This window comes from Hylaeus volcanicus, chromosome 2, assembly GCF_026283585.1.
Source record: "Hylaeus volcanicus isolate JK05 chromosome 2, UHH_iyHylVolc1.0_haploid, whole genome shotgun sequence".
Classification (NCBI taxonomy): Eukaryota; Metazoa; Arthropoda; class Insecta; order Hymenoptera; family Colletidae; genus Hylaeus; species Hylaeus volcanicus.
In genome coordinates, this window is record NC_071977.1 from 7,643,694 (window position 1) to 7,656,991 (window position 13,298).

Sequence of the window (13,298 nt, forward strand, 5' to 3'; positions counted from 1 at the left end):
CGCCATTTCAAGGTTCCCTTCACAGCTGCTCTCTTTTTTCGATCGTGCTGCTCTCGTTCTATTGTGGCAGCCCCTTTCGTGCACAAAGCGTCAACGATGCGGACACGAGCTACGATTCTTCACAGCTTGCAAGTAAGTCTGAGAAAAAATATCTCAATCGAGGGAACGTGGATCTTGAGCGACGACAGTGGCGATTCTTCTATGTAAGTATCTTCGAACTTTGCGCTTTACTGACACATTTTCTTTTTTTTAATTCAACTCGACCGGTCGAACGAAGCTTATTTCTTTTCGGTATCTCCTTTTAAAGAGGATTCTTTCTTTGTCATCGAGAGAGGCGAGAGGATCCATTCCATATTATCCAAGTCAGAGAAACAATAAAAGCAGGAATATTAAGAAAGTTCGAGAATTCTGGAGAGCCTCTCGCTGTTTCAGTAATTTGTCCGGTTTTTCGTGGGCGACACGGTCCAGATTAATGATACCGTTTTCGCGGAAAGCCTCGACAGATGAATTGGATCTCGCTCACGCATTTCGTTTCTCACGAGTCTTTGACCGACTCGAGGATCGACCCTTCGATACAATTAAAAGAAGGGTCCGCCCTGGAGCCATTCGGCCCGGCCTACAACAACATCCCAGCCGTCCAGGATTGGACGAGGAATGGTCCTTTGACATTGGTCCACGGCCAGGACCAAATTCCGGGACCATTATTAAGACCCTGCTGTGTCCACGACCACTGTTTCGTGGATTCCTTTTTCATGGCTGCTACAAGATACTCGAAAAAGAATACCATCCTATTTCATTTAGAAAATTCCAAGATATTTACTTCAATACTACTATATACGTACTATATACGCATCTTCAAAGGAAGGTAAGTCCTTCGTAATTTTCAATTTAGTATTAATTTTAGATGAAGAGTATGACAGTGGCATCGATCAGTGGGTGAAATAACAATGGATTTACTTACTTTCGTCGAGAGCATTAATTAACTGGGACGGAATTGTCGATTTCATCTTGTTACGTAAATAATGAGCCAGCCCGTTAACAAGGTTTGATAGATGCTTAAAACAAACCCTTAATTGAATTCACACTTAGTCATTCCGGTTCGTTCAGAAACCGTCGAGTCATCCTGCACTGATTTTTTCCCGGTTCCCGAGCCCTCCTGTCTCGCCAAATTTACTCAGTGATCGTTATTTCTGCCAATAAGTCTCGTTTCCATCGCAAAGGGAAATAATGTTTCGCCATTCACGATAGCTTATCTTAAACTCGGTTTAATTGACTTTTAAATCTTCAACGTTCGTAGATGTAATCGGTGTGAGACGTTTATAACGATAATACGGTTATTCTTTTCATTTCAGATTATAATTTCTTATGTCTAGTTGCGACCTTTTAGCTTAATGTGCCAAAGATGCCAAGAATTTTGTTCTTTTCCTCGGTTGCTTGCGGTTGGTACACCCTCGACAGATGTTACACCGCGATTTTGCGTACGTTGTATTCCAGTAAGCCTTATCGCAGCCTCTGTTCCTCGCCCCCGAGCCGTTACATTATTCATGTTTAATAACATCAAGTATTTCATCCCCCGCAGTGGAAGGAGCCAGCCATCGCTGCCGGCGGTGCAAGTATTGCCAACATGGACGCGTGGTCCGCCACGAAAACTACTTTGCGCGAGCAACCAAAAGAACAGCGTCGATATGGTAACGCGTGTATGATGTTTATTCAATTTGTTGTATTATATTCAATATTGCGTATCGATGGAAAGTATTCTCTAAAACAGAAATAAATGAAAATCTTTCACGATTCTCCCTACTTCGTGCAAACGTAAGTCGCAACAAATGTTCATCAATCAAACGGAACTATTATTCTTGATAAATTTCAATCGAGTTTAGTAGTTCGTGTTGAAATATCGGAGCAGTGTTGTGTTTTCTATATCTGTGCACCTATAGTTTACGGAAAACGGCTACCCGCTCAGCCATAATCAATTCAGGATTCAGTCGGAATGTCAAGAAGTCAAACGTGAAATAAATCATGTTGCAGCAACCGAGTTGAATGGTACCTAAATTATCCTATCATGTTCGAATACGTTGTACACATTGTATCGATGTAAGTAGCTTATTATTCAGCGGCACATCAGCACTTTCAATTGCCCAACTTCCACGCGCAAATTCTTTCTCTCCGCGATTGCTCATTGCTACCTTCTGCCACTTAAATCGTTCGAGCAACCGCGATAAACTTTGCCAGAACTTCGCTCAGCTACAATCATCCGTTTCTTGCAACACTTATTCCACACTCGTTACATTCAATTTCCTGATTTTCTTCTCAGTAAAGTTCCCCTCGGCTTATTATTCAATATTATTCTCCACGCGAACGTACATCCTCGTGCTACCAGAGATCTCATCAGTCGATTAACCGAACTATCATCATCAGCTACTCGCGGTAGTTATTCCATGCGAGTTGCAGGCAATTTACGAAAAAGACTTCTTCATTTCTAAACTTTCCCTATTTAACTTCGTAACACTGTACACTCGTACAGTGAGATTCCATTGGGCGTTTAGGCTATCAGTGTCAGATTGTAATAAATTTCTGTCTTTTGCTTTCTCCAGGCTCGCAAAAGTTTATCCAAATCTCAACGATAATATACCGCTCCACTTTTCTCTTTCTCACAGCTTTCTTCGCGTGCTTTTATATATTAACAACAGATACCTCTCGAGTACCCGTACATTACTTTCTAGCTTCTAATATCCTTCAACTAGGAACCCTCACCATTTAATTCCACATCAAGCCCGCACGATTCCTCTTCATTTCAACGCCGGCGAGTATCATCCCTGGGATCAGTGGCGCTCTAGCAACGATCACGCGAGGTCCACGGTCGAGTGGCGCGGATCGCAAGCTCGCTGGAAGAGCCGAAGCTTTTAATCCTGGGTGTGTCAAAGAAAACGCGGAAATAGAGTCGGGAGAGGAGGGTGGGGTCTGAGCCCGGTAACGCAGGACGCTGTCAGCGTCGCGGCGTCGCCAGGGACGCGTCGCCATCCCCATATCCCGTCAGGCTCGCCCTCGTTCCCGACGTCCTCGCTTCCTCTCGCCACGCCATTCGTAACTCTCCTCCATCACAAAGGGGTTGATGGTGGCTCCCGGATCATCCACGGCCGCCGAACGCCGACAATACGCCGGAAATTTCACCGAAACGCTTGCACCCCCGTTGATTTCCGCGGGGAGTACTCCCTCGCTCTTTTTCTCCGACACCCTTCGTGTTTCTCTCTACTCTTTTGGCTCGTCTTCGTCGACCATTGCTCGGACGGTGGCCACCCTGTTGAACCGCGTAACGCTCGGCGGTGAATTATTTTTAAAAGTTAGAGCTGTCTTGGTATTTTTGGCACATTAATAAACTAAATTGATCATCTAATCAGATTTATTTGGTTGTCTGGAAAGTCCATGTCGATTTCTGGTAGGTGGTACAGGTCTGAATATACCGGAATGTAAACAAATAACATGTATACGTCCCTTAAAAGGTGGAAAGGTTGTGCGACACAATACTACCTATGTAATTCTTTAAATATTAAAGGGGGATTAGAAAGAAACGTCGTTTCTTTTTCATTAAATTCGAACAAATAAATTTATAACAAGTTTTTATTTTTAATCAATTATGTAATCGCCCTCGTTATCAACAACTTCTTACTATCTAGTATGCAATGAGCTGGTACATGATACACAAGTAGACATTCAAATGTGCCTTTGAATTTTTCGTAAAAATTGCCACGAACTTTCTGAACAACCCAATGATTAACTAAGGAATCGAAGCATGGCTTTGTTTGTCTATGCAAAGTGTGGAAAGCTGTATTATTATGTTAATAGGCATTTTAATGGCATACAAGTGGAACTTGAAAATGGATGGACCCGCATTCGGGTGCCATATTGGGACGCCATGCACTCCTCGACGTTCGTTCGTCAGCGAGCGGGCCAAATGGCTTCCGAATCTCAAACTCGGATAAAGAAGACGAAAACCTGAAAGTTCCTTCGAATCCAGGCAGACGGCCATTATTAAGATCGACGCCGCTCGGATATTGAAGAAAAGCCGGATCACGAGGATATCGATAAGTGATCTAGATAAGCGGGAAGAGTAGTCGATAGAATCAGAGTCATCGCGCTTGGAACAGGCAGTGACTGATTTCACCCTCGGTTCTCGCGACTTAATTTCCACAGTCCTGGCTTGGACAGGTTCATTAACGAAATTTATTTCTAGAAGGAAGAAGGGTTACGATTATCAAAAAGTCTAGTTTTTCGCCTGAATCTCGAGGAATCTTCCTTAAGATTTCCTAACGACAACCCTGTTCTCTGGCACAGAGCCTCGGGAAAGACCGCGAGAACCAGCTGGGTTTGGAGAGGTAAAGGGACGAGGGCATAGAAAATAGAAGCTAGATAATCGTTCGAACCGCGGGCACAAAGGGAGAAAGAGGAACGTCCGACGAAGAAAGCTGGCAGACAGTCAGATTGCAGGCAGAAAGAGCATCGTGGAGCCGGTTGCAGCAGCGACTACGGCGGCAGCAGCGGCAGAGTTAGCGGCAGCAGCAGGGGTTGCTGAAAGAGAGAACGATACGAGGGAAGAGAAAACGCGGTGGCCGTTCAGGGAAGAACGAAATCGACTCTGGCCAGAACGGGAAGGAGAACGTGCCACGGCAGGGGGGTAGGAAGGGAAAAGAGGAGAGCGGTGTACGGTGCACGGCTCTCCGTCGCGATCATTAATCACATTCTCGTGTCACGGCTAGTACCGCGCCGCCAGGGGTACCATAGTAAGGGTATACGCCAGTGGTATGAGACTACTAAAGGGAGGACCAGGATGCTGCCGCTCTTCTGATCATGAAGACGACCGTAGGCAGACTGCCTCCGTGCTCGACACCGGCGCAGCGGTTACCGTTATCGTCCTAACCGAGAACCCGCGCTCAGAGCAGTATCGCCGATGATACTCTAATCGAACGCGTATTTGTTTCTTTATCGGGAGCATTGGCTTCGCTGCCGAACCTCGATGGAAGACGGCGGAGAGTGAGCTTGGGGTAGGTCCACGTTCGTTGTTTGTAAATCGAGGCAGTAGGAAAGTAGCGTGGAAAGCTTTTGTGTCGCTGCCAAGGAGATAGGGATATATTCTTCGTTGCAGGGGATACGGAAAAGTAGAGTGTTTCTGTTAGAATGAAGGATACAAAGGAATAGAATGCGATTAACCGTTGACCCAGAATCGTAAAGGATTTAAGTGGTGCGGTGTGCCTGAGCTTTAAGACTAGATTGCCTAGACACACCATCTTTTGTTGACTACGATTCGACGGCAAATTCTATGCTTAATGCAAAATTAATCACAGAATAATAAAAAGTAATACTCCGCTTTCAATAAGAAAATCGTGTTCTCGACTGACAATTTATTCGCGAAGAGAAAGTTGACCAAGACGGTACGAAGATTTGCCTATTGGAGGTTTCCCTCTGGAAAACTGGCACACGTCGAAAGGGTTCGAGGGATCCTTTCACCGATCCGCCTCCTCAGTCCTGACCGCATCAAAACAACGTCGACCGGGGCCATTGTTTCGCTTTTAACCCTTTACCCCAATCCCTTAGAGAGGCTGATCATAAATAAGTCACCGGGCCGACGTCGCGCTCCTGCCATGGGAGGATTTATTCGCGCGTGCAGGTACTTTGCAAATTGCCGTGACGGGACTAGAAAGTTAATGGAAGAAGTTGTGTCGTCCACTATTAACAAGAAAGGCTGCGCGCGGTAGCATTTTCCACGACTATTTCCTACTTTCCATCCTAGCCTAGCCAGCCATACTGGAAAAACCCAGGAAGGTGGTAATCAAGAATTAAAACGGTGTTTTCCTTTAATCATCTACTATTATTTATCACCTCTGTCTTGGGACTCGAGGAAGGATTTATTCTTTAATAGATTTAGACCTAACGTCCACCATCGTGAACACAAATTTTAAAAATTACCGACTAGTTTTCTTCGAAAACTACACTATTAGATTTTTTTTGTTTTTTCCATTCTAATTTCCCAGACTTAACCCAGGCCATGCAGAGCTATTCCACCCCTACAAGGAGCTCGGGTACCTCGGGTTCGCTAAACCCGTACTGCAGCTGCGACGAAACACAGGTACAGCCCCTGAGGGATGAAAATATCACCGTACACTTTTTGGGGGGTTCGACGAACCATTTAGGCTTTAATATCGAAGCTTAAACGAGGAGATCCGCTGAAACAACGCTGGTCGACGTTCTCCAAGGCTGTTTCAAAGTCGCCCGAGAGCGCACGCCACCGACGACAAAAGAGGGAGGTGTATAATTATTATTGGCAGCGTTACGGGGCGAAAGTTATCCTGGAACAACGGCGAAAACGGTATGCGTGATTCCAGCCCAGCTCCTAATTACTTGGAGATAAATATCAGCCGGGCACCGCAAATGGCGTGCTCCTGCAGCGACGTCTGAGAGCTCGTCAGTCAAACCCGTCAGCTATGCTCGGATGTTATCGTGCACCGTAATAACCTTTGTATTACTCTTACCGCGAACTATGATGCTCTCGAAACATCAGCAGGAAAGAAATATGATCCCCCCCTTGTCAGGTCGCTGCCTCGACGCGAACTCGAACGCCTCGACCTATCGGGAACGTCAATGGTGTCCGTAATTTCTACGTCTATCACGAGGGGGGTCGCGTGCGTTTCACTTGTTATTGGAATCATCGGCAGCGGTACAACCTTTGCGTTGTACTTATACGTGAACTATGGGACTCTTTAAATGTCAGGCGAAAGGAGTCCTTGGGTTGCCTTATTCTATACTGTGAGAACGAGCAAATGCGACATTTTGGATCTCTCATCTCGAGGCACCCTTTGCTCCACCCTCTTCACGAGTCAACATCCTTCGAGAGATATCCATTTCCAAACATGGAGCTGGAAGAGCATACCCGCTGGCACGTTTCAGCGCACGATCCAACGCGTTTCAGAGTTCTCGACGCCGAGATAAGATCTCTTTTCCGGCTAACCGCGCATTAGATCGTCAGGGGGTGCGTCAGGTACACAGTGCACCCGATACTCCTGCACCGGCACGTAAGATATTGTTCTCCCGATGAAATTAATAGCTGGCCGTAAGACCCGCCGCGTAACATTAATCCTCGCGGTATTAGTGACACCCCGAAGAGAGGGCCGGGGGTGGAAGAGGAGGAGGAATAGCGCACGGACGGAGCTAGAGAGGAGGACTGGGACGAGGGAAGGAGACACGAAGAGATTCGCGTTAGAAGGTTCGAGCCATCCGGAGGCTGAGCGGGAAGAACAGGATATTACGTTCGCGAGCTGGCAGACCGGGCGGAAGAAGACAAGCAAAGGAATAGGGCGAGAGAGGGTGGGCGGCTGAAGAGACTCTTCAAGTTGTCCACGAAAGGAAGATTTGTGCGGCTCCTTCTCTTTCTGCGCTTCTCTGTCGGCTCGTCTTCCGCCCCTTGTCACCCCTTTCGTGGATCTGAAATAAATGGTTATCGCGGATTACCCCCGGATGCTGACACGTCATAATGGCGAGGATTCGCCTTAACCCAGTGGCGCGTCATTGGAGAACGATATTTCTTCATCTGTCGGTCATTATCGCGCGATTAATGCTCCGCGACGTTACCGTGCTTCCGGCCACTCTACAACGCCCTTGCAGCGGTCGTCCATCGCTATCCGTTCGGAGAGCTTGAGCTGTACATGGTGGGTGGTAATTTTCTCCTTTATTTAAAGATTCGTGTAAATCAAATTTCGTTGGTATGAATTACGTAGTTTCAAAGTTACGCTGTTTAATACGATACCTGTTTTCGCACTTTGGGTTTTCACGCTGCGAGATGCAAAGGATTAATATCTCGACAGCATTAGGCGTTAAAGGACTCACACAACGATGGAGCGTGAGCCAGCGCATCGATGAAACGAAAAACGTCGTTCGGTAAGACCGACTCGACCACGGTAGATATGCATCCAGCCTGTAAACGTTTTTTTCCGTCGTCAGTACAAAGGTTAACGTGCAACCCGGTAGTACCAGGAGAACGCCAGGGATCACGACAGCTGATGGGGACAGAGCTCGAGGGACGATCAATAATATAATACCTCGTCGCCCCGGGTACCAACATGCTATCGCGCCATCAAACGCCGCCCCGGCTTTCATGCACTCGGATCAGTTTATCGTTCGTCTTTTCGCAAAGGCGCCTCGAATTTTTTTTCCAGAACGACCGTGAACGTGTTTGCTATCCAACCCTTCCACGACTGACCATTGCTAAGGAAATCGTTTGACGAGAAGGCACTGTCGCGAGGATAATAATGTAAAAGTAGGTCAGTTCGTTTAACGACAGTAAGCAATTGTAACCGTTGAGAAAAATGAGCGGATTCTAAAAATGAAATTTGATTACAGATTGGATGGCTCGATGGGTGTCAGAGGAAACGGATTTGAGAACGTGTCGGGTGTAGATGTTAATTTATTTTGATGGATTAAATCATGTAAAAAACAATTGTTTTTTACCAGAGTGACACACAGCTGTATTCTCGAGATTAGGGTACTTTGTAGTCACTTTTTCTATCGTCCGTGCTATCTTCAACTGTATCTTCCGTGGTCCATCTTCTTGAACTGTGCTGCCATCTGAGAACCACATGTGATAGTTAATGTAAAGAAACGATAATGAAATTCCCGTGTTTCGGGAATTTTCTGGTGTCCAGTGTATGCATTGTAAGTATTATTAAATTGTTTACCTGCGCAAAATGAAAATATTTAGAAAGAAACCTTACGATAAATGGTAGACAGTCGTGGAAAGTATGTAGGTTGCTTGGGAATTTACTTGGTCGGTAGTATCGAGGACTGTTTAATCGACTGCGAGAGCAAAGATTCCTTCTATATCGACGGAGGAATAGTGCCGTGGTAGTTAGGGGAATCTCCAGTAGAGTGATAAATAGTTAGATAAAAGACGTTTGTGAAAGCAATAAACTGACTATATTTGCTAACATGCATTCCAATCGACGAACGTACGTGGGTGAGAATTGCAGAGGAAAGAATAGTTTTGTTATGAAACGATTGTGTATCGAATAAAATATTTATTTGAAATTTATGGCAGAACTTTGGGATAAAATAAACGAGAACCAACTATAACATCTCGGGAACCATCTTTATATTATAAGGTATCTTAACATTTATTCATTTTTTCGTTACATTATGACTACGGTATGTAAAATATCGTGAAACATCGATGTTCGTGACACGCTATATTACAAACTTGAAGCCTATATACATCGCCTACACACATATGGTAACTGTATACATAATAACTTATAGCATCTATGTTAATTCTAACGTCGAATTAGCTGCAAGCGAAGTCCTCATTCCGATGCTCTATTTATTCCTCGCAGATGGGATCAATTAAACTAAACAGCGTCCTTTTATTCGAAAAGCCCGCGGAAAAGGGCGCTTCGAATCAATGCGTCGTCATGCACTGCGATCCATAGTCGCGTGGCATGTCATCCGTAAGATACCTGTAGAGACGAGCTTCTGATATTTACAATTCTACAAAAACCCGGATCTACAGGGTAGATCACGAACGTGCCTATCTGTTATGCACCGTCACTCTTGATCTGCTGCCACGGTAGCGATATCTGCAACACAGAAGCTTCAGTTTTATTTCAATACAACGTCGGTGCTACAAGAAAGGTAATACGTGTAACGTTACTTGCGAGACCTCCACCAGTTGCGAGTATTCTCAAACGCAAATGGAAACCACCGTGTGTTATCGATCAAAGTTAAACTCTCCATCTGTTGAATATTGCTGTTGTAGGTTATAGAACGCATGCAAGAAATGTAAACCTTTCGATTAATAACATTGGACTTTTGAAAATATTTGTATTAGGCAAACGGAGTGCATTGGAACGATGGAAAATACTTGACGGTCTGTAGAGCAATGAAATTGTTTTATTGCAATTAATTACTCGGTTTCGATTGTGCGGTAAAGCGATGGGGCGAATGGCGACACACACGAATAACGAGCATGACTATATAAAGCCGCAGCGGATTAGAAATTTCGTTCCGACTGACGAACCGTACGTGATGTCGGAAAACCTCCACTAAAACCGGACGTGACCCTGCATGCGCATCCGGAATACGGCTAAAGGAAGTCGTGAATTAATGCGATGTTCTGCACACGTTGCGATTACGTTTCTGTGATTTTAACGGCCGATTTCACGGACTCCATTGTACTCTAATCCAAAGTGATATTCATCCACCGACGATTATTATCTAGAGCAGGAATGAATAATTCTAGAGCAACGCGATAGAGGGCCAATGGTCGCTATCCTCTTCGATCGGTTCCATAAATACCAAATTGGAGTAGAGGACTCCAACATGGAGCAAAGAAAGTCAACTAACACCCAAAGCAGGATGTCACTACCAGTCTAATAACATCGTCGTGACTAACGCCTGATATCCACTCGAGAAATAGACCCATTAACTCTCGACAGCAATTCTTCAAAATACAACCACCCAAAAACCACATATAAGAACCTCTAAAACCGCGAAAAACCAATCACCAGTCATCAAACCAAGTCACAGACTCACCAATGTCATCGGCTTAGTAATTAAGCACCCCTTGATGCTTCGCACCGAAATGGCATGGACCTGTGTGGAAGTACGCACACCTGAAGGACTGCTTCTCGACTATATAACAGAAGACTTCCCACCACCTCTACAAGCCTTTACCAACAGTTGGGTCGCCGCAAAGTCGATAGCACGAGTAAGGCTTGAGACGCGCGCAAACACAGCGTCGCGTGCTCGTCGTGCGTCGTCGGTCGCTCGCGCGATCAACAAGCGGCGCGAATTGCTTGCGTGCAACGCGGACAGACAGCTCCGACAAGAAAGCTCCTTCACGAAATTCCATGGACAATGGTGGCGCGCGCGCCTACTACTGCTCGTGGAATGGGGACGAAGCGTCGACACTCGAGGAATGCGATTGAACGAGTGAAACCGAGCGGGGCAACACGAATTCTAAGCGCACGGTACCGTGCATACCGACATACAAGCATGATAGGCGATGGGAACACCAATGTGATACTCTACCAGTGGAATTTGTAATACGTCTAGCTCCAAAAATGTAGATACGCTTGGCTGAAATGATTCCTGTCCCTCTAGGAGAAAGCCAATATCCTGATTCTTGCAGGGAGACGTCTGGGCTAGCGACGGAGCTGATGACTTTCTCCTAGAGGAATAAGGATCATTATGACATCGATTATTTAGCGTTGACAGGACACAAGGACTCGAGGAGAGTTGGCTAACAGTTATAAGACCGCTAATGCAAGGTACGCGCGGAAGCTGGCGCTGAGACGAGGAAAAATCATGTCTGAACTCACTGTACACGCTGCGATCTTGGTGTCTGAGGCCGCGCGTGCACATGGCTCCCCGTGGTGCGTGCATGCATGCGCGTGCTCGTCTCCGATCCTCGCAGGACTCGCGCTAGGCGGTTCTACGCTGCTCGACGTCTCCTCTCACTGATTTCCACTCGACGGTGGCACTCGCCCGAGCGAATCGCGCGCGAAACGAAAGAACGACGAGATGAGGACGCGAGCCAACGCCCTTCCAAACGAAACCTGGCAGCCGACTGTCCTTTTCGGCCACGAGCGCGGAAGGCATTCGACGACAAGCGCGAATCCTCGAGTCGCGGGGCGTCTCTCCCACGGCTGCCCGGCCGCGGCCAGGGGCATCCCCCGGATTCTGCGATGATTGGACCGCGCGCACCCCCATACATCCCTCTCGCACCGCGCCGATGCACGGGGTGATGCCACCGCACAGGGCCGTGTCTCCGCGCCGCTGGGCCACCGTTAAACCCCGTACAAATCAGTATTGATAACGCATTATTCCTGGTCCGTCGACGCACGCGTCCTGGCGCAACACGCTTCCCGACGCACGGGATTACCGCACCACGAGTCGATGTTGATAGAAAGCAACGATAGCCAGTCGTTAACACCGAAACTACCAACGTATATCTACTATACGTGCTATTACGCCTTTGAAAGAGCGTTGTTAATATTGAAAAGATGCATAGTCTTTTAGTGTTCAAGAATAATTAATGCCTCCTACTCCTAAAAGATAATAAAGTTTGGCTTCCTCTCACTCTTTATATTGGTGTAACCTCATAAGGATCGAATGTTTGTATATTACTACCTCAAGGTAGATTGTGGGGTCTGTTGGAGGAAGATGAATGGGGCTTTAGGACCTATACGGGGGCTAACAAGAAAACAAACAAAGGAGGACTTACGAGAATGTATCGCACCCCTACAAGGAAGTGACACGACTAGAAGTAAACTTTGCGAGAGACAGAAAGGAGAAGTATATTCATCGTGTTTTGTCATACATTGTTTCATACGTGAATTCTTTTGAAACAGCAAACACGATTATCGGGTCTCTCGAAGTAGAGATTTAATAACGTTCGATTCTTCGCACAAAAGGATGATCCGAACGATGATCCACGACAAGCAGAAAAAGAATGCGTGCTATGCGCGCCATGCAGAGGTCCAACCTAATCTAATATCGCACTTTCCCTTATACCGTCGACAATGCATTAGGCATTCTGCAACTGATTGCCGTCACTACTCGTTTGTGAAGCGATAATACACACTGCCTACATAGCGGCCGCCTACTCCAAGAGGCTCCGACTGTCAGCATTAAACTTTAGGGGCCAATGGGCCCAGCTAGGATCATTATGAAATCAGCAGCCTTCCCGTTCCACGAAAAATGATTTTAAACTACCAATACAAAGCTAGTTTTTGCAAAGACTGCCGAATTTTTCTGCTCGAGGAATCCTCTCGTGGTTTAACCTTATGTATTATGTAACACGATGGAAAGCACTGATTAGGTACCAGGAATTTTTCTTCTGGAAACTCTCCAGTGCAAATTCATGCATTATTTACGTCCTCGTGCCATATGATGGAGGACGAGGTTGGTACGGAGGAGCCAAACATATTCGTCGTTCGCACGGCGAATCAACGAGTGTTTGATACGATGACGCGTCGATTGGCGAATTACCAAACCGCCTAGACCTAGACGTTCGTCGACCGTATGAACGAGTCGCGAAAATGGGCGCAGGGGAGATGCTCGATAAAAGACGAAGAAAAACCGAACCACGAGCAGGGAAAGTATCAACGAGAAGCGACGACGGAGATTTTCGCCGAACAGAAATTGTACGAAAGCCCAGCTGAGACGTTATCATTCGTAGATACAGCCCTGGCATCGTTTCGGTTCGGCCGGAATCGTGGAACCTCGGCCACGAATCCCTGTCAACCGGATCGCGC

General features: G+C 46.4%; 1 protein-coding gene and 1 long non-coding RNA gene across 5 annotated transcripts in view; both read left to right on the top strand.

The window, feature by feature from the left end:
• LOC128872607 (homeotic protein Sex combs reduced) overlaps positions 1-13,298 on the top strand; it is a 253,243-nt gene that overhangs the window by 97,006 nt on the left and 142,939 nt on the right. The gene's annotated exons all lie outside the window — the stretch shown is intronic.
• LOC128872613 (uncharacterized) lies at positions 143-1,975 on the top strand. Of its 2 annotated transcripts, XR_008456228.1 has the most exons (4): positions 143-203; positions 308-865; positions 1,353-1,478; positions 1,580-1,975. It is a non-coding gene; the product is annotated as an uncharacterized LOC128872613 (long non-coding RNA). The 2 variants fall into 2 exon arrangements; XR_008456227.1 differs by having other exon boundaries at positions 308-1,478.